Source organism: Schistocerca piceifrons, chromosome 11 (genome assembly GCF_021461385.2).
Source record: "Schistocerca piceifrons isolate TAMUIC-IGC-003096 chromosome 11, iqSchPice1.1, whole genome shotgun sequence".
Taxonomy (NCBI): Eukaryota; Metazoa; Arthropoda; class Insecta; order Orthoptera; family Acrididae; genus Schistocerca; species Schistocerca piceifrons.
The window spans coordinates 44,071,507-44,092,101 of NC_060148.1; the positions used below are offsets into that span (position 1 = coordinate 44,071,507).

A 20,595-nucleotide genomic window follows, 5' to 3' on the forward strand; every position below is an offset into this window, starting at 1 on the left:
GTTAAAAGACCTGCAAGAGGCCTATAGGTTACACCAGATAGAATTCTCTTTTGCTCGTGCTTACCAGCTTGTTTCCTCCGGTGAAAAACTATACATACACTTTTTTTTATTAACTTCACATCGACGGCTCAATTCTTGTAGATGGAATTCTGATAGAAGTGCCTAGCAGAGAAAATAAAATATCGGCAGTGCTTGATGTCACGGACGACTTCCATCAAGGAGGACTTGTAATATGTTGAAATGAAATGTGTCTTGCAGTACTACATCTCATAACAATTTCTGTAGTACATTCCTTATAATAATGTTTGAATGTTGTACATTTGACCATCAGTGAAACAGTTCTTTGTTTATTCCCTCTAGTTGTCGGAAATGTTGGAACACGCGAGGCAATACTGACCCTACGACTTATCTTAGAAAATAGATTAAGGAAAGGCTTAGAGAAAGACTTAGAGAAAGCTTTTGACAATGTTGACTGGAACACTCTCTTTGAAATTCTGAAGGTGGCAGGGGTCAAATACAAGGAGCGAAAGGCTATTTACAATTTGTGCAGAAACCAGATGGCAGTTATAAGAGTCGAGGGGCATGAAAGGGAAGCAGTGGTTGAGAAGGGAGTGAGACAGGGTTGTAGCCTATCCCCGATGTTATTCAATTTGTATATTGAGCAAGCAGTAAAGGAAACAAAAGAAAAATTTGGTGTAAGAATTAAAATGTAATCGAATTAAATCGGGCGATGCTGCGGGAATCAGATTAGGAAGTGAGACGCTGAAAGTAGTAAATGAGTTTTGCTATTTGGGGAGCAAAATAACAGATGATGGTCGAAGTAGAAAGGATATAAAATAAATGTAGGCTGTCAATGGCAAGGAAATCGTTTCTGAAGAAGAGAAATTTGTTAACATCGAGTATAGATTTAAGTGCCAGGAAGTCGTTTCTGAAAGTATTTGTATGGAGTGTGGCCATGTATGCAAGTGAAACGTGGACGATAAGTAGTTTGGACAAGAAGAGAATAGAAGCTTTCGAAATGTGGTGCTACAGAAGAATGCTGAAGATTACATGGGTAGATCACATAACTAATGAGGAGGTATTGAATAGAATTGGAGAGAAGAGAAATTTGTGGCACAACTTGACTAGAAGTAGGGATCGGTTGGTAGGGCATATTCTGAGGCATCGAGGGATCATCAATTTAGTATTGGAGGGCAGCGTGAAGGGTAAAAATCGTAGAGGGAGACCAAGAGATGAATACACTAAGCAGATTCAGAAGGATGTAGGTTGCAGTAAGTACTGGGAGATGAAGTACTGGGAGGATAGAGTTGCATGGAGAACTGCATCAAACCAGTCTCTGGACTGAAGACCACAACAACAACAACAACAGTGGCAAAAGAGTAATAGCGTCCACAAAAATGACAGTTTGAAAGAAAAAGTTCGGAATATAAAACTGTTCTTATTTTTCGGAAATGAAGTGGTAGGGCGACCTGCAGGCAAGGAAACGCAGATGCCAGCTGGTACCGTGTAAAGACAAGCGCCGGCACACCAATCTGCAACGATAGAGAAGAGATGGCTGTGAGAAGCAGTCAGCCAATCGCACGCTGACCGGATGTCCCCTCCAGGACGACAATGCGGCGGCAGCGGCCTCTGCGTGAAGAGGACATGAGCGCCGCGACCAAATGGTGACCCCCAGTTCAATAGCAGCTTCAAGATTACCAGCCTCAACTCTCTTAATTTCGCTTGCACTCTCTATGTATCACAGACTAGGAATTGTCTGTACTGAAGAAGACTGCTCATTTCGTATGTCGCCTTTGCTTGCGACCCATCTGTATAATTGCAAAAGTTACGTATTGTAATTTTCTTTTTGTAATAAAACTCATCAATACTATTTGTGTGTTGTTTTTCTAGCGAACCAATTATGCAGATATCCTAGACACCATGAAAGGTGGCTACACTGAGCCACAGCGCCAGAGATCGCGCTAGAGAGTATTGTTCCGCCGCCTCCACTGGCAGTGATTATTGAGATGTCGTAGTGGGCAGTGCTTGTCGAGGACTCGTAGTAGTCGGGTCGTGTTGAGATGTGCTAGTGGGCAAGGCTTGTCGAGATGTTGTAGTAAATAGTGCTTGTTCCATGTTTTATGCAGTTGTTTGATGGGATAGACAGCAGATGGTTCGAATGGAAATACTGTAATGATCAGAGTGCTTTTCGTCAATATATATGAAGGTAAAATATTATGTGTTTTTTTTCATTATTTCAGTGTCTTAAATAATGCGTCATTACAGGTTCAGTCAACAAAGCATCTGGCTTGTGTTCTTGGATTAGAGTGCAATTCTGGTTTTCTTGAGTAATTATGGTATTTCTATTTCCTTTAATTAATTCAGTATAAATGATATTTAAAATTTCTTGTGTTGTTGAAGAAGAACCGTGCCAGATGCGTACGTTGAGTCATACTTCCACACACAGAACAGTTACACTTGTGCTTTGGTTTCGTAGGTTTTATAGTTGCTGGGGACTTAATTAATTAATTGTGTTAATGAAAATTTCCATTTCATTCTTTGTTGTTGTTCTATGCAGTCAGATAGCGTAATAATAATAGTCAGGGCCAACCGTTTACGAGACTTCGTAATCGGACAGACAGCTACCAAAAATATAAAAATTATTTTCATTGCATTTAATTAAGCCCCCATGCACGTTGTAAATTTAATTCTGAAAATTTTTGTACTATCACGCGATCTTTTTCTTCCTGTTCCCTGTCCTGTCCCTCTTGTCTAATTCCTGTTGAAATTAAACTATTATTGTGAGCATTCAAAACCGGTTGTACTTCTTCTCTAATTTCTTTCTTTGATTCATCTTTCGTACTTTTGAAACATGTCCCTATTCGTGAGCATAACCGTGTTGTCATTGTTTCCATCTCGTTTTTAATTGTTCCTATTACTGTATCAATTCTGTCTATTTTTGATCCCAGATTTAATATTGCACTCATCAACTGCTGCATTTCTTCTGTCGTTAACCTCATATTCTGAGAATTTTTCCATTGTGAAAAATTTTGAACTGTTTCCGGACTATTTTCCCTACTTATTAAATTGTTTTCAACTCCATTATTCATCATCCTTTTCTCCTGTGTTGGCGAGTTTGCCATGTTAACAATTTCGTTATTCTCACTATTCATCATTTTTTCCTTTTTCATCGACCGCGTAATCATTTACAAAACATACAAAACTCGTCACTGTACGAAAATTACACACAATGGCTCTTTATTTCCAACAATATCATTCACACGAAATGCTTCCCTCAACCACGATTAACGAACAATTGAAATAATTGCACTAAATTATCAAACCCGTAGACAAGACAACAAAAAAAATAAATTTTGCAAAATACCATTAGAAGAATGTCAATTACCAAATCTACACATGCAATATAGACTACAATTACTAAACTACAAATTACTACAACAATCCTACTGTCTACTATTTCTACAATCAGAAGAATTCCAAGGGACGATCCGAAGCAGCGGTCGCCACGTGCATGGGGGCTTAATTAAATGCAATGAACATAATTTTTATATTTTTGGTAGCTGTCTGTCCGATTACGAAGTCTCGTAAACGGTTGGCCCTGACTATTATTATTACGCTATCTGACTGCATAGAACAACAACAAAGAATGAAATGGAAATTTTCATTAACACAATTAATTAATTAAGTCCCCAGCAACTATAAAACCTACGAAACCAAAGCACAAGTGTAACTGTTCTGTGTGTGGAAGTATGACTCAACGTACGCATCTGGCACGGTTCTTCTTCAACAACACAAGAAATTTTAAATATCATTTATACTGAATTAATTAAAGGAAATAGAAATACCATAATTACTCAAGAAAACCAGAATTGCACTCTAATCCAAGAACACAAGCCAGATGCTTTGTTGACTGAACCTGTAATGACGCATTATTTAAGACGCTGAAATAATGAAAAAAAACACATAATATTTTACCTTCATATATATTGACGAAAAGCACTCTGATCTTTACAGTATTTCCATTCGAACCATCTGCTGTCTATCCCATCAAACAACTGCATAAAACATGGAACAAGCACTCCTTACTACAACATCTCGACAAGCCTTGCCCACTAGCACATCTCAACACGAACCGACTACTACGAGTCCTCGACAAGCACTGCCCACTACGACATCTCAATAATCACTGCCAGTGGAGGCGGCGGAACAATACTCTCTAGCGCGATCTCTGGCGCTGTGGCTCAGTGTAGCCACCTTTCAACCACACCAACAAACTATCCCACTGTGGATGCCTTAGTGTAAAAAAAAGGTGAACCGCGTCTGGGAGAAATAAATTATAGTTGCAGCAAGAAAAGGCGGTTTTATTTACAAAACAAATATGTATGTGTTTGCTGCGGAGGATGGCCACGCAAAGATGGCTTCTGTTGACTTCTCGCTAAACTTTTCATGACCCACTCTTCACTTCCAGACCTGGCTGCACTACATATATTATTTTTGATAAAGTTTTCCTAACTGCTACGTCTATATTCGATGTTAACAAATTTCTCTTCTTCAGAAACGCTTATGTTGCCATTGCTGGTCCACATTTTGTATCCTCTCTATTTCAGTTGTAAACTGTTACTTTGCTGCCCAAATACGAAAATTGTTCTACTAGTTTAAGTGTATCATTTCCAACTTTAATCCATGCACAATGGCCTGAGTTCAACTCGCTTGTAATTTGTGACGCCACTTTCCTTACCCCACCACCGAATAGCGTCATTCAACTGCCACCGTTTGACTGAATTTCGAAGTACCACCGCTGTATTTTGGTTCTCGTGTTTGTAATCTTGTTGTGTGTGTGTGCTTTTTGCGATGCCAGAAACTGTCTAAATAGTGGTCGTTAACAACAACTGTACATTTTCATGAAATGTACGAGGAGCAACCTTGTTTGTGGAAAGACAGAAACGAGTGCTATAAATATAGAGATCAAATATCTCAAAGACTTCATGACATTTTGGATAGTATATGGCAAAACGTCTCCAGTTGTCAATTTCCTACTGGAAAAGCTATTACAAATGGGTCGTGTGTATAAAAAAGAGAACATTCTCTGGAGAAGATTGTCACAGCGAAAGAACATTCTCTGAGAAAGTTCTCTATTTCGCATGAATAAAAAAATTCGAAGCATATTCTCTGACGAGGGAATGCCTTCTCTCTGCCTCCCCACCTTCTTGACAATGTCCTCGGTGTGTCCGCTCTGCCGTGTCCGGCACACAGCGCACGCGCAGTGTTTCATTTCATTTCAGTCAACTCGCTCAAACAGGCAAACTATTCAGTGTACAAATATGGAACTGGCATCAGTGTGTTCTGGAAGAGTTACACTACATTTACGTTTTACTTTTATGTGTGTTACTATTAAGACCATTACGGACAGTTCACGAAAATTTATTTATTTTCTTGAGATGTAACCGAATTTTCGACAAGCGGGAAACATTCTTGTACTTTAGTTAGGTGCCGGCCGCAGTGGCCGAGCGGTTCTAGGCGCTTCAGTGCGGAACCGCACGACTGTTACGGTCGCAGGTTCGAATCCTGCCTCGGGCATGGATGTGTGTGATGTCTTTAGGATACATGGATGTGTGTGATGTCCTTAGGTTACTTAGGTTTAAGTAGTTCTAAGTTATAGGCGACTGATGACCTCAGATGTTAAGTCCCATAGTGCTCAGAGCCATTTTGAACTTAAGTTAGGTGAACACGTTGTGCGAACGAAGTCTTAAGATTACATGACATTTTCATTTATTCCAGACAGGAAATCTGCCAGAGTTTTCTAACTAGAAGATAATTTCGGTTAAATACGACGCAGAATGGTCTGCTCGCGTGTCAAGGACGTAAGCCGTCGCCCGTGTGGTTCGTTACGAGAAACAGATCGCTATGTTTGAAATAAACCGACTGTTAATTTTTCTGATCCGCCTACTTATTTCCAACGCAGCAAAATATAACATTTATGCTGTGAGAAGACATGAGGACGAACATCTGGAAACGTCAGTGACACAGTTGTCTGCTGTATACCTACGGTTTCTCGTACAACAGTCTGAAAACTTGGGTCTGCAAAACAGCAATAGAAGCGTTTTATTTTCACCTCGTTTGAAAGGTCGCCCCCTCTTCTTTCCAGATTTCGCCAAGCAAATAATGTTTTTATTGTTAAACCCGTATAAATTTCTACATTTTCTCTCTTCGACATTTCTTTGGGCTACATATACCTTTTTTGCCTTCGAAGCAACACAAATTCTGCCATTACTACATCTACATCTACATCTATACTCCGCGAGCCACCTTACGGTGTGTGGCGGAGGGTACTTATTGTACCACTATCTGATCCCCCCTTCCCTGTTCCATTCACGAATTGTGCGTGGGAAGAACGACTGCTTGTAAGTCTCCGTATTTGCTCTAATTTCTCGGATCTTTTCGTTGTGATCATTACGCGAGATATATGTGGGCGGTAGTAATATGTTGCCCATCTCTTCCCGGAATGTGCTCTCTCGTAATTTCGATAATAAACCTCTCCGTATTGCGTAACGCCTTTCTTGAAGTGTCCGCCACTGGAGCTTGTTCAGCATCTCCGTAACACTCTCGCGCTGAATAAATGTCCCCATGACGAATCGCGCTGCTTTTCGCTGGATCATGTCTATCTCTTCTATTAATCCAACCTGGTAAGGGTCCCATACTGATGAGCAATACTCAAGAATCGGACGAACAAGCGTTTTGTAAGCTACTTCTTTCGTCGATGAGTCACATTTTCTTAGAATTCTTCCTATGAATCTCAACCTGGCGCCTGCTTTTCCCACTATTTGTTTTATGTGATCATTCCACTTCAGATCGCTCCGGATAGTAACTCCTAAGTATTTTACGGTCGTTACCGCTTCCAATGATTTACCACCTATGGCATAATCGTACTGGAATGGATTTCTGCCCCTATGTATGCGCATTATATTACATTTATCTACGTTTAGGGAAAGCTGCCAGCTGTCGCACCATGCATTAATCCTCTGCAGGTCCTCCTGGAGTACGTACGAGTCTTCTGATGTTGCTACTTTCTTGTAGACAACCGTGTCATCTGCAAATAGCCTCACGGAGCTACCGATGTTGTCAACTAAGTCATTTATGTATATTGTAAACAATAAAGGTCCTATCACGCTTCCCTGCGGTACTCCCGAAATTACATCTACATCTGCAGATTTTGAACCGTTAAGAATGACATGTTGTGTTCTTTCTTCTAGGAAATCCTGAATCCAATCACAAACCTGGTCCGATATTCCGTAAGCTCGTATTTTTTTCACTAAACGTAAGTGCGGAACCGTATCAAATGCCTTCCTGAAGTCCAGGAATACGGCATCAATCTGCTCGCCAGTGTCTACGGCACTGTGAATTTCTTGGGCAAATAGGGCGAGCTGAGTTTCACATGATCTCTGTTTGCGGAATACATGTTGGTTATGATGAAGGAGATTTGTATTATCTAAGAACGTCATAATACGAGAACACAAAACATGTTCCATTATTCTACAACAGATTGACGTAAGCGAAATAGGACTATAATTATTCGCATCTGATTTATGACCCTTCTTGAAAATGGGAACGACCTGCGCTTTCTTCCAGTCGCTAGGTACTTTACGTTCTTCCAGCGATCTACGATAAATTGCTGATAGAAAGGGGGCAAGTTCTTTAGCATAATCACTGTAGAATCTTAAGGGTATCTCGTCTGGTCCGGATGCTTTTCCGCTACTAAGTGATAGCAGTTGTTTTTCAATTCCGATATCGTTTATTTCAATATTTTCCATTTTGGCGTCCGTGCGACGGCTGAAGTCAGGGACCGTGTTACGATTTTCCGCAGTGAAACAGTTTCGGAACACTGAATTCAGTATTTCTGCCTTTCTTCGGTCGTCCTCTGTTTCGGTGCCATCGTGGTCAACGAGTGACTGAATAGGGGATTTAGATCCGCTTACCGATTTTACATATGACCAAAACTTTTTAGGGTTCTTGTTTAGATTGTTTGGCAATGTTTTATGTTCGGATTCGTTGAATGCTTCTCTCATTGCTCTCTTTACGCTCTTTTTCGCTTCGTTCAGCTTTTCCTTATCAGCTATGATTCGACTACTCTTAAACCTATGATGAAGCTTTCTTTGTTTCCGTAGTACCTTTCGTACATGGTTGTTATACCACGGTGGATCTTTCCCCTCGCTTTGGACCTTAGTCGGTACGAACTTATCTAAGGCGTACTGGACGATGTTTCTGAATTTTTTCCATTTTTGTTCCACATCCTCTTCCTCAGAAATGAACGTTTGATGGTGGTCACTCAGATATTCTGCGATTTGTGTCCTATCACTCTTGTTAAGCAAATATATTTTCCTTCCTTTCTTGGCATTTCTTATTACACTTGTAGTCATTGATGCAACCACTGGCTTATGATCACTGATACCCTCTTCTACATTCACGGAGTCGAAAAGTTCCGGTCTATTTGTTGCTATGAGGTCTAAAACGTTAGCTTCACGAGTTGGTTCTCTAACTATCTGCTCGAAGTAATTCTCGGACAAGGCAGTCAGGATAATGTCACAAGAGTCTCTGTCCCTGGCTCCAGTTCTGATTGTGTGACTATCCCATTCTACACCTGGTAGATTGAAGTCTCCCCCTATTACAATAGTATGATCACGAAACTTCTTCACGACGTTCTGCAGGTTCTCTCTGAGGCGTTCAACTACTACGGTTGCTGATGCAGGTGGTCTATAGAAGCATCCGACTATCATATCTGACCCACCTTTGATACTTAACTTAACCCAGATTATTTCACATTCGCATTCGCTAATAACTTCACTGGATATTATTGAATTCTTTACTGCTATAAATACTCCTCCACCATTGGCGTTTATCCTATCCTTGCGGTATATATTCCATTCTGTGTCTAGGATTTCGTTACTGTTCACTTCCGGTTTTAACCAACTTTCCGTTCCTAATACTATATGCGCACTATTTCCTTCAATAAGAGATACTAATTCAGGAACCTTGCCCTGGATACTCGTGCAGTTTACCAATATTACGTTAACTTTTCCTGTTTTTGGTCTCTGAGGACGGACGTTCTTTATCAACGATGATAATGTCCTCTCTGGTAAGCCGTCAGGTATTTTATCGTTTCGCCCAAGGGGGGTCCCTCTAACCTAAAAAAACCCCGTGTGCACGCCACACGTACTCTGCTACCCTAGTAGCTGCTTCCGGTGTGTAGTGCACGCCTGACCTGTCTAGGGGGGCCCTACAGTTCTCCACCCAATAACGGAGGTCGATGAATTTGCAACCATTATAGTCGCAGAGTCGTCTGAGCCTCTGGTTTAGACCCTCCACACGGCTCCAAACCAGAGGACCGCGATCGACTCTGGGCACTATGCTGCAGATATTAAGCTCAGCTTGCACTCCGCGTGCGATGCTGGTTGTCTTCACCAAATCAGCCAGCCGCCGGAAGGAACCAAGGATGGCCTCAGAACCCAAGCGGCAGGCGTCATTCGTTCCGACATGTGCTACTATCTGCAGCCGGTCACACCCAGTGCGTTCAATAGCTGCCGGAAGGGCCTCCTCCACATTACGGACGAGACCCCCCGGCAAGCACACCGAGTGCACACTGGCATTCTTCCCCGACCTACCCGCTATTTTCCTAAGGGGCTCCATAACCCGCCTAACGTTGGAGCTCCCTATAACTAATAGGCCCGCCCTCTGTGACTGTCGGGACCTTGCCGGAGAATCGGCCACTGGCCCAACAGGCGAGGCATCCTGTGGTGGCTCGGAAACGATGTCATCACCACTATGAAGCACCCCGTACCTGTTGGAAAGGGGTAAGGCAGCCGCCACGCGGCCAGATCCCACCTTCGCCTTTCGGCCAGGCACGCGCGAGCCCACCACTGTCCGCCATTCACCCTGGAGTGATGGCTGTCCGGTAAGATGCTCACTGCCGGAAGACGCAGCGACATCAGGGGTTCCATGTGATTCCAAGGCCACCGAAGTAGGCATAGGTCTCACCACAGTTGCCCCAACGCCACTACGAGCCGACGCCTGCGCCTCGAGCTCGATGAGCCTAACAGACAAAGCCTCCACCTGCCCCCGAAGAGTGGCCAATTCTCCTTGTGTCCGCTCACAACAACCACAGTCCCTACACATGACTATGTTTACCCTACTCTATACGGTGACAAATTCCCAAGATAATCTTCTGATGAGCTACTCTGATAATCAAGAAACACTCACTGAAATACGAGACGCGAAAACTACGCTAAGTTTTCCCAGAAAGTCGGTAAAACTTATAACGTCCCCAGTGCCATATTACGAAAAGACTTAAAAACAATATTTATAAAGAAGACATTCATAATTTGTAAGAGATTTTTTTTCATGTAGCCGTAAAATAATAATTTCTCTGTCCAAGTTTCAAATGCAAAGAAATAATTTATGACAAAGTGATCTAAAGAGGTGACAAGATACACTCTTTTGTTAATTTTTTAGTCGTCTTCATTACTTCTTCTCTTGTCTTTATTGTGTATCGACGGACATCTTTCGAGTGCTGGCAAATGTAAGCATATTTGTATGAGCTAAGCATATAATATAATGATTTAATATTATTGTGCACTTTTAATTTGTAAGAGGTGATCCCGATTTCATGTCCGCCTTCCTTGAATTAACCTGCATTCAAGTAATTTACAGCTCAACAATCGCAGCGGCCGATGCAGCCAACGACGCCATTACGTGGCGATATTAACTTATGAAAAATTAGCGGAAGCTGAAAACTCGCCCGCTATTAGCATAATATTAATTTTTCTCCACAGCCGCCCGACGTTGCAGAAAATACTTAGCTTTAAGATTCTTATTTTCAGTACCATAGCCGAGAGCCAGAGCCAGGACTCCGACTGCAATACAATGGTTAACGGAGGTAAGAAAAATACTCTCGCGCGTGTGTGGGCCGCAATTTTAATTAATAACTAAAGATTTCTTGCTTTAAAGTGAACTGACTAGCCGAGGAAATTAATATGAAAAGTTTATTACATTGTTCAACTTAAATATCATTTTTATTAAGGCCCACCACGTAAGTCGGCAACAATCAAAAAATAATAATAACAATAATAATATATATATTAAATTACGACGGCCGACGGGCATGTCTTCTTTATAAATATTGTTTTTAAGTCTTTTCGTAATATGGCACTGGGGACGCTATAAACTCCTCAACAGAATTTACTCAACTCTAAGTGTGCTGCAGAGCTCACTTCAAAAAACGAAGAATGTTCTCTGCTTGTGAGAGGTTCCTCAGTTTTATGCATACGAAATCGGAGAATGAGTTGAACTGAGTGACAAAAATTACATAGCTTGAGTGAAAATTTGGCGTTTACACGTGCAACTGCGGTTCCAGTACAGGATGCCACTGTCCGTAGCGTCACTTCAGTTGCATGAGTGAATTCAGCTTACATCACAAACGCCGATTTACTATGAAATATGTTATGCACTACATTCATAGGTTCCGAAAATTATCAGAAATGTACGTTTATTGAAGTAGTAGTATGGTATTCTGCCTTACGGCAAGTCTTGTAGTGGGTTAGTTAGGCCTCTTCCACTTTTGTCTGTCCATAGCCAGTATTTTCATTTTTGAATATTTTTCTCCTTTGATACTGCCCAACATTTGATATCTTATTTTTCATTTTCCCCTTTTTCCCTGCACCATTTCTTCTATTCATTCCTTCAATAAACAGTCCCTCTTCAAACAATGTCCAATCCAGTTCCGTTATCTTTATATGGTGACTTTTGGCATGTTTCTTTCTTCTCCAACTCTTCTTAATACTTATTATTTATCACCAACACTGTTCAATATCTATCTGGAGCAAATTATTAATGAACGTTTTGATAGAAGGAGAGGAGTTTGTATAGGTTGTCGGAGGATGGAGTGTATAAGGGTTGCAGACGACATGGTTGTGATGGCAGAGAGAGCAAGAGAGATGGAACAAATGTTAGATGATCTAAACACAATATTAGAAGAATGTGGAATGAAGAATAACAAGAAGAAAACGAAAAGCGTGGTAATTGGAGGAAAGGGGAGATAATGTCACATGAAAATAGGGAGAGAGGAAATAGAGCAAGTGAATAACTTCAATTACTTACGAAGTGTCATAATGGATGATATGTATTGCTCAACAGAAATTAGGAAAATAATTGCAATGGCAAAAGAAGGATTCAAGAGGAAACAGAACTTACTTTCCGGACCACTAAACAAAGATCTGAGGAAAAGACTTGCCAAATGTTACATTTGGATCGTTGCACTGTATGGTGCGGAGACTGGGAGATTGATGAAGGAAGATGGAAGAAGCTTGGAGGCACCAGCGATGTGGATGTGGAGAAGAATGGAAAAAGTTAAATGGGAAGACGTTTATTGAAGGTATATTGAAATTCGAAGTGAACGATTATGTGAACGAGAATACCATTGACAAAATTGTGTAAATTATTGCTTTACTTGAATTATTTTGCCAACTCGGATAAATAGCTGTTAAGTAACCGCAGACGAGTGCCACAGTTTGCTTGTAGAGAAAGTTGGGTCACTTTTAGTTACCATGAAGTACAACAGCGGAAGTGCTAGGAATCTTTCAACAATTATTTCCAAGGCAGTAAAGCTGAAAGCGTTCATTCATCGAAGCAGAAGTGCAGTTTGCTGAAGAAGGAAACACCTACATAACCAGAACAAAAAGTCTCGTTCCTTCACCTGTCTTATCTATCTATCCACCCCAAGATCTGAATAGCGAAAAATTAATAATGTAAGTGTAGACCAGATGTGGCTTAAATTTAAAGAAATAGTATCTGCAGCTATTGAGAGATTTATATCAAATAAATTAACAAACGACGGAGCTGATCCTCCTCGGTACACAAAACGGGTTAGAACACTGTTGCAGAAACAACGAAACAAACATCCCAAATTTAAACAGACGCAAAATCCCCAAGATTGGCGATCTTTTACGGAAGCACGAAATTTAACGCGGACGTGAATGCGAGATGCCTATAACAGTTCCACAATAAAACTTTGTCTCGAAACTTGGCAGAAAATCCAAAGAGATTCTGATCGTACGTGAAGTATGTTGGCGGTAAGAAACAATCAATGCCTTCTCTGCGCGATAAAAATGGAGATACTATCGAAGACAGTGCTGCCAAAGCAGAGTTACTAAACACAGCCTTCCGAAATGCCTTCACAAAAGAAGATGAAATAAATATTCCAGAATTCGAATCGAGAACAGCTGCCAACATGAGTAACGTAGAAGTAAATATCCTCGGAGTAGTGAAGCAACCTAAATCAGTTAATAAAAGGAAGTCTTCTGGTCCAGACTGTATACCAATTAGATTCCTTTCGGAGTATGCTGACCCATTAGCTCCATACTTAACAATCACACACAACCGTTCGCTCGACGAAAGATCCGTACCCAAAGACTGGAAAGTTGCACAGGTCACACCAATATTCAAGTAAGGTAGTAGGAATAATACACTAAATTACAGGCCCATATCGTTAACGCCGATATGCAGTAGGATTACATATATTGTGCTCGAACATTATGAATTACGTCGAAGAAAACGGTCTATTGACACACAGTCAGCATAGGTTTAAAAAACATCGTTCCTGTGAAATACAACTACTTCTTTATTCACATGAAGTGTTGAGTGCTATTGACAAGGGATTTCAGATCGATTCCGCATTTGTGGATTTCCGGAAGGCTTTTGACACTGTACCACACAAGCGGCTTGTAGTGAAATTGTGTGCTTATGGAATATCGTCTCAGTTATGCGACTAGATTTGCAATTTCATGTCTGAGAGGTCACAGTTCATAGTAATTGACGGAAAGTCATCGAGTAAAACAGAAGTCATTTCAGGCGTTCCCCGAGGTACTGTTATAGGCCCTTTGCTGCTCCTTATCTATATAAACGATTTGGGAGACAATCTGAGCAGCCGTCTTCGGTTGTTTGCAGATGACGCTAGATTAGATAAGATTAGATTAGCTGTCGTTTATTGACTAATAAATTCAGAAGATCAAAACAAACTGCAAAAAGGTTTAGAAAAAAACATCTAAATGGTGCGAAGAGTGGCAGTTGACACTAAATAACGAAAAGTGTGAGGTCATCCACATGAGTGCTAAGAGGAACTCGTTAAACTTCGGCTACACGATAAATCAATCTAATCTAAAAGCCGTGAATTCAACTAAATACCTAGGCATTACAATTACGAACAAATTGGAAGGAACACACGGAAAATGTTGTGGGAAGGCTAACCAAAGACTGCGTTTTATTGGCAGGACACTTAGAAAATGTAACAGACCTACTAAGGAGACTGTATACAGTACGCTTGTCCGTCCTCTTTTAGAATACTGCTACGCGGTGTGGGATCCTTACCAGATAGGACTGACGGAGTACATCGCAAAAGTTCCAAGAAAGGCAGCACGTTTTGTGTTATCGCGAAATATGGGAGAGAGTGTCACAGAAATGGTACAGGATTTGGGCTGGAAATCGTTAAAAGAAAGGCGTTTTTTGTTGCGACGGAATCTGCTCACGAAATTCCAATCACCAACTTTCTCCTCCGAATGCGAAAATACTTTGTTGACAACGACCTACTTAGGGAGGAACGATCACCAAGATAAAATAAGGGAAACAGAGCTCGTACGGAAAGATATAGGTGTTCTTTCTACGCGCTATACGAGATTGGAATAATAGAGAATTGTGAAGGTGGTTCGATGAACCCTCTGCCAGGCACTAAATGTCATTTGCAGAGTATCCATGCAGATGTAGATGATGTAGAATGCGCCAGCACAGGGAGAAAAATACACAGGAAGAAGTCCAATAAGGCCCTGCGCACGTCGGGATGGTAGCAGGTGCGCATCTGGGGTGTTTTTCCTGCACGTAACATGATAAATGCCAGGTTTCGTCGAAAAGATTGCTTTTATTCCCAAAAACTACCGCTAAAGGGTACAATGCTCATGAAAACAAGTGAACCGCACATGGCACGGAAAGAGCATTTCGCCCTCATTAGGAAGGATTGGCAGACACGTGGAGAGGGTTAGGAAGCTGGCAGGCGAGAGACAAACCTGCTGTTGCGGCCGCTACCTCGCCGAGCCCCTAGCACGCCCCACCAGACGGGTTTGTAGCACAAAGTTGGCGTCTCTCACTCAGCAGTAATGTGATGACGTCCCTAGCTCAGCGTACTAGCGTGGGAGTCAGCCGCAAGTACTGTGGAGTACTTTACGTAACAGCCCACGCCACTTCCTGAGGCTAACAAGGGGACCTTCCATACTTTAAATCACGAATTTTGATGCGCTTCAAATACGTTGTAGAGGCACTAACCCTGACTACCTGGCTAACCGGTTTTTTAGCGACGGGCCTTGGTTTTTGAAAATATCGATTTTGAAGTTCATTGCCCACTTTCTATACCTGTAACATTACACATACTTGGAGCAAGTCAGCGTAGCGCAGCGGTAAAGGTTCATGGCTAAAGCGGTGTAGGCACCGTGTTCGAATCCTGCTCGTGAAGTAGATTTTTGGCGTATTTAATGGCATTTTGTGATTTCGCCTTTTGATTCTTCGTTCAGCTCCTCTACTTATGAATCTTCTTCTGGCTGCACTACTGTATGGCTCAAATGGCTCTGAGCACTATGGGACTTAACATCCATGGTCATCAGTCCCCTAGAACTTAGAACTAATTAAACCTAACTAACCTAAGGACAGCACACAACACCCAGCCATCACGAGGCAGAGAAAATCCCTGACCCCGCCGGGAATCGAACCCGGGCGTGGGAAGCGAGAACGCTACCGCACGACCACGAGAAGCGGGCTGCACTACTGTAGAAACACTTAATTCTTCCATTTCACAGAATTTTTCCAACACACAGCACTAGAGACGCTTTGCGAGCAACTGACGCCGTAGTTAGATGCGTATCCTAATTGGCCGCAACTAGCATCTGGGGTTCCCGTTCAGTGTTCGATTTGTGCTTTTACCAGTGGGGGGGGGGGGGGGGTGTCTTAGGGGGTAGTATAATTATACATGTTATTAGCTTGGACCGTGGCGTTATCCATGGTTAAACAGTTATTTATAAATACACTCCTGGAAACTGAAATAAGAACACCGTGAATTCATTGTCCCAGGAAGGGGAAACTTTATTGACACATTCCTGGGGTCAGATACATCACATGATCACACTGACAGAACCACAGGCACATAGACACAGGCAACAGAGCATGCACAATGTCGGCACTAGTACAGTGTATATCCACCTTTCGCAGCAATGCAGGCTGCTATTCTCCCATGGAGACGATCGTAGAGATGCTGGATGTAGTCCTGTGGAACGGCTTGCCATGCCATTTCCACCTGGCGCCTCAGTTGGACCAGCGTTCGTGCTGGACGTGCAGACCGCGTGAGACGACGCTTCATCCAGTCCCAAACATGCTCAATGGGGGACAGATCCGGAGATCTTGCTGGCCAGGGTAGTTGACTTACACCTTCTAGAGCACGTTGGGTGGCACGGGATACATGCGGACGTGCATTGTCCTGTTGGAACAGCAAGTTCCCTTGCCGGTCTAGGAATGGTAGAACGATGGGTTCGATGACGGTTTGGATGTACCGTGCACTATTCAGTGTCCCCTCGACGAACACCAGTGGTGTACGGCCAGTGTAGGAGATCGCTCCCCACACCATGATGCCGGGTGTTGGCCCTGTGTGCCTCGGTCGTATGCAGTCCTGATTGTGGCGCTCACCTGCACGGCGCCAAACACGCATACGACCATCACTGGCACCAAGGCAGAAGCGACTCTCATCGCTGAAGACGACACGTCTCCATTCGTCCCTCCATTCACGCCTGTCGCGACACCACTGGAGGCGGGCTGCACGATGTTGGGGCGTGAGCGGAAGACGGCCTAACGGTGTGCGGGACCGTAGCCCAGCTTCATGGAGACGGTTGCGAATGGTCCTCGCCGATACCCCAGGAGCAACAGTGTCCCTAATTTGCTGGGAAGTGGCGGTGCGGTCCCCTACGGCACTGCGTAGGATCCTACGGTCTTGGCGGGCATCCGTGCGTCGCTGCGGTCTGGTCCCAGGTCGACGGGCACGTGCACCTTCCGCCGACCACTGGCGACAACATCGATGTACTGTGGAGACCTCACGCCCCACGTGTTGAGCAATTCGGCGGTACGTCCACCCGGCCTCCCGCATGCCCACATACGCCCTCGCTCAAAGTCCGTCAACTGCACATACGGTTCACGTCCACGCTGTCGCGGCATGCTACCAGTGTTAAAGACTGCGATGGAGCTCCGTATGCCACGGCAAACTGGCTGACACTGACGGCGGCGGTGCACAAATGCTGCGCAGCTAGCGCCATTCGACGGCCAACACCGCGGTTCCTGGTGTGTCCGCTGTGCCGTGCGTGTGATCATTGCTTGTACAGCCCTCTCGCAGTGTCCGGAGCAAGTATGGTGGGTCTGACACACCGGTGTCAATGTGTTCTTTTTTCCATTTCCAGGAGTGTAGATGTTAATGCCGAAACTCACTATTCACGCGTAAGCACTATCAGAAAAGCCATCCCTTGTTATATCTTTAAAAGTACATTATAGGTAAAGCTTATTTACAAAATCATCTACATACAGGTATACGAGGGGAATTCAAAAAGTAAAGGCACATTTGTGAAAAGCTGTACTTATTCTGATGATAGAAAACTGAAACATGCGTTATTTTTCTACGTAATCTCCCTGGACTGCAATGCAGTTTTCCCGACGTTTTACGAGTTTTTTTATTTCATCAGAAAATACGTTTATCGGTTGCACCGCACCGCACCGCAGCAATAACGTCTTCATCACTTCATCACTTTCAAATCTTCTTCCCTGTAGTGCTTCCGTTAAGGGTCCAAACATGTGAAAATCGCTTGGAGCCAGGTCTTTACTGTATGGTGGATGTTCCAGCACCTCGAATCTCAACTCCTTTATTGCATCGGCTGTCCGTTTGGCAGAATGTGGGCGAGCGTCATCTTGCTGTAGGATGACACCTCTTCACAGTTTTCCACGACCTTTGGATCTGATTGCAGGTTTCAGTTTCGTACGCAACACATTACATCCACCATACAATACAGACCTGCCTCTAAAGCCTCGTTTACGCTGGGGCGACGTCTTGTCGTTTTGTTCTAAATGTTTTGAAATGCTTACCTACTACATAACACTTTTTCAAAATTAATAAGCAAACATATTAATACCATTAACAGTAAGCCTGTATTACAAACTTTCAGTGTTCGGCTCCACAAATTTAAATTATATGTAAAGTTTTACTCCAGTGCCCGGAAATAAACATCCCAGGTTGGGATGCATAAACTAAAACCAGAGGAGGGGATGGTCTGATGCAGAGGGGGAGGGGGGGGAAATCCCCCCATCCCCCCCTGCAAATCGCACACTGTTCCCGTTACGGCTAACGGTATTCACGGGAGAGGGGACGATAATGGGCGGAGATCGATTTCAGGTAATACAAGAAGCGACCGTTAGACGAACATTTGGAACTTCATCTGCGAACCAAAACCGGAATGAATGTTTGAAAAAATTAATAACTGAATATATCTTTATAATTTCGCAAACCTTACACTGTTTTTTGTTATTCTTTGAAACAAAATTGAAAGATCTAGTCGATTTTGAAAGAAAAAAAAATGTACCCGAGCAGGATTCGAACACAGGACCTCGACCGCTGCACTACGCTTATCTGCTCTGGATGTATGGAATGTTACGGCTATAGAAAGTACACAATGAATTTCAAAATCGATTCTCTCAAAAACCAAGGCCCGTCGCTAAAAAAACAGCCAGGAAGTCAGGGTAAGTGCCTCTACAACGTATTTGAAGCGTATCAAAATCCGCGATTTACAGTGTGGAGGGTCCCCTTGTAAGCTAAAGAGAAGGAAGTAGCATACAATAATTTTTTTTACCATTTTTAGACGTTACAGGGAGAGAAAGGCTCTTTACAATCTGTACAGAAACCAGATGGAAATTATAAGAGTCGAGGGGCATGAAAGGGAAGCAGTGGTTGAGAAGGGAGTGAGACAGGACTGTAGCCTATCCCCGATGTTATTCAATCTATACACAGGGAGTTTCAAAAAGAGTATACGTATTACAAAGTATTATTTTGTCCAGACTATCGATCGCTGCGCCTCGGCTCGGCTATTGGAGAAACGAATACGCAGTCTAGTTTATATTAATGGCCGCTAGATGTCAGTTGTCTTCTGTTTTGCTTGGTAACCGTCATTTGTTTAAAATGGCTACTCCGCAGCAGAAATTATTTTGTATTCTCGAGTTTGCGAAGTGCAATTTCGTGATTACAGTGCAAGGACGTTTCAGGTTGAGGTACCAAATTAATCTTCCGAATGGGTGGAACATTCGCAGATGATACAGGATGTGTATGTAAAGGAAAGAGTCCTGGCCGCCCTCGTGTTCCTGAAGAAAATGTTGCACGAATTGAAACTGCTTTCCAACGTAGTTCAAAATCAACTCGTCACGCCAGTCGGGAGTTACAACTGTCTACAACAACAACAATTGTTTTGAGACGTCGGTTTGTTATGAAGCCGTACAAGTTACAGCTGTTACAAGGTCTGCGTCCTGATGACAAACGAAAACGTGTAGCATTTTGTAACGAGATTCTTGATGCTATTTACAATGATAACACTTTCACACAATGCATCATATTCAGTGATGAAGCAAGTTTCCATGTCAGTGGTCAGGTAAACAAACACAGTGGTCGAATTTGGGGCCTACAGAAGCCACATGCAGCCATTGAACATGTACGATATTCGCCCGAAGTCAATGTGTTTTATGTGAAATCCAAATCATCTGTTTACGACCCATTCTTCTTTGACAAAAATGGTTCAAATGGCTCTGAGCACTATGGGACTTAACATCTGTGGTCATCAGTCCCCTAGAACTTAGAACTACTTAAACCTAACGAACCTAAGGACATCACACACATCCATGCCCTAGGCAGGATTCGAACCTGCGACCGTAGCAGTCGCGCGGTTCCTGACTGAGCGCCTAGAACCGCTAGACCACCGCGGCCGGCTCTTCTTTGACAGAAACAGTATCTCGCTATGTTACAAAACTGGTTGTTTCTGAGGCTCCACGAAGGTGACTTCGTTTTTCAACAAGACGGGGTATCCGCTCACTGGAGTCGATAAGTGCGTGAATATCTGAATGAAACTCTACCGAACTGTTGATCTGGTCGTCAAGGAGCTCCACAGTCACCGGATTTGACACCTCACTTCTTCCTATGGGGTTTCGTTACGGACAACATTTATGTACCATCACTCCCACAGAACCTGGAAGAGTTGAAGAACCGGATGTGTACTGCGATAACATCAGTGACGAAGGACGTGCTTGCCCGAGATGGGAAGAATTTGAGTATCGATGTGATATTGTTCGTGTCGCTTATGGAGGACGTAGTGAACATCTGTAGTCAGAACTTGAGAGGTTTGTAAATATGTATGTTAAGTTCCATATTCGTATGCATTTGAAATACGTATTTAGCAATCAGTAAGCACTAAAGAGCACTCCGTCTTCAGGCCACGAGTG

At 42.9% G+C, this 20,595-nt stretch overlaps 1 protein-coding gene across 1 annotated transcript in view; it reads right to left on the bottom strand.

The window, feature by feature from the left end:
* LOC124719651 overlaps nt 1–20,595 on the bottom strand; it is a 470,793-nt gene that overhangs the window by 143,060 nt on the left and 307,138 nt on the right. The gene's annotated exons all lie outside the window — the stretch shown is intronic.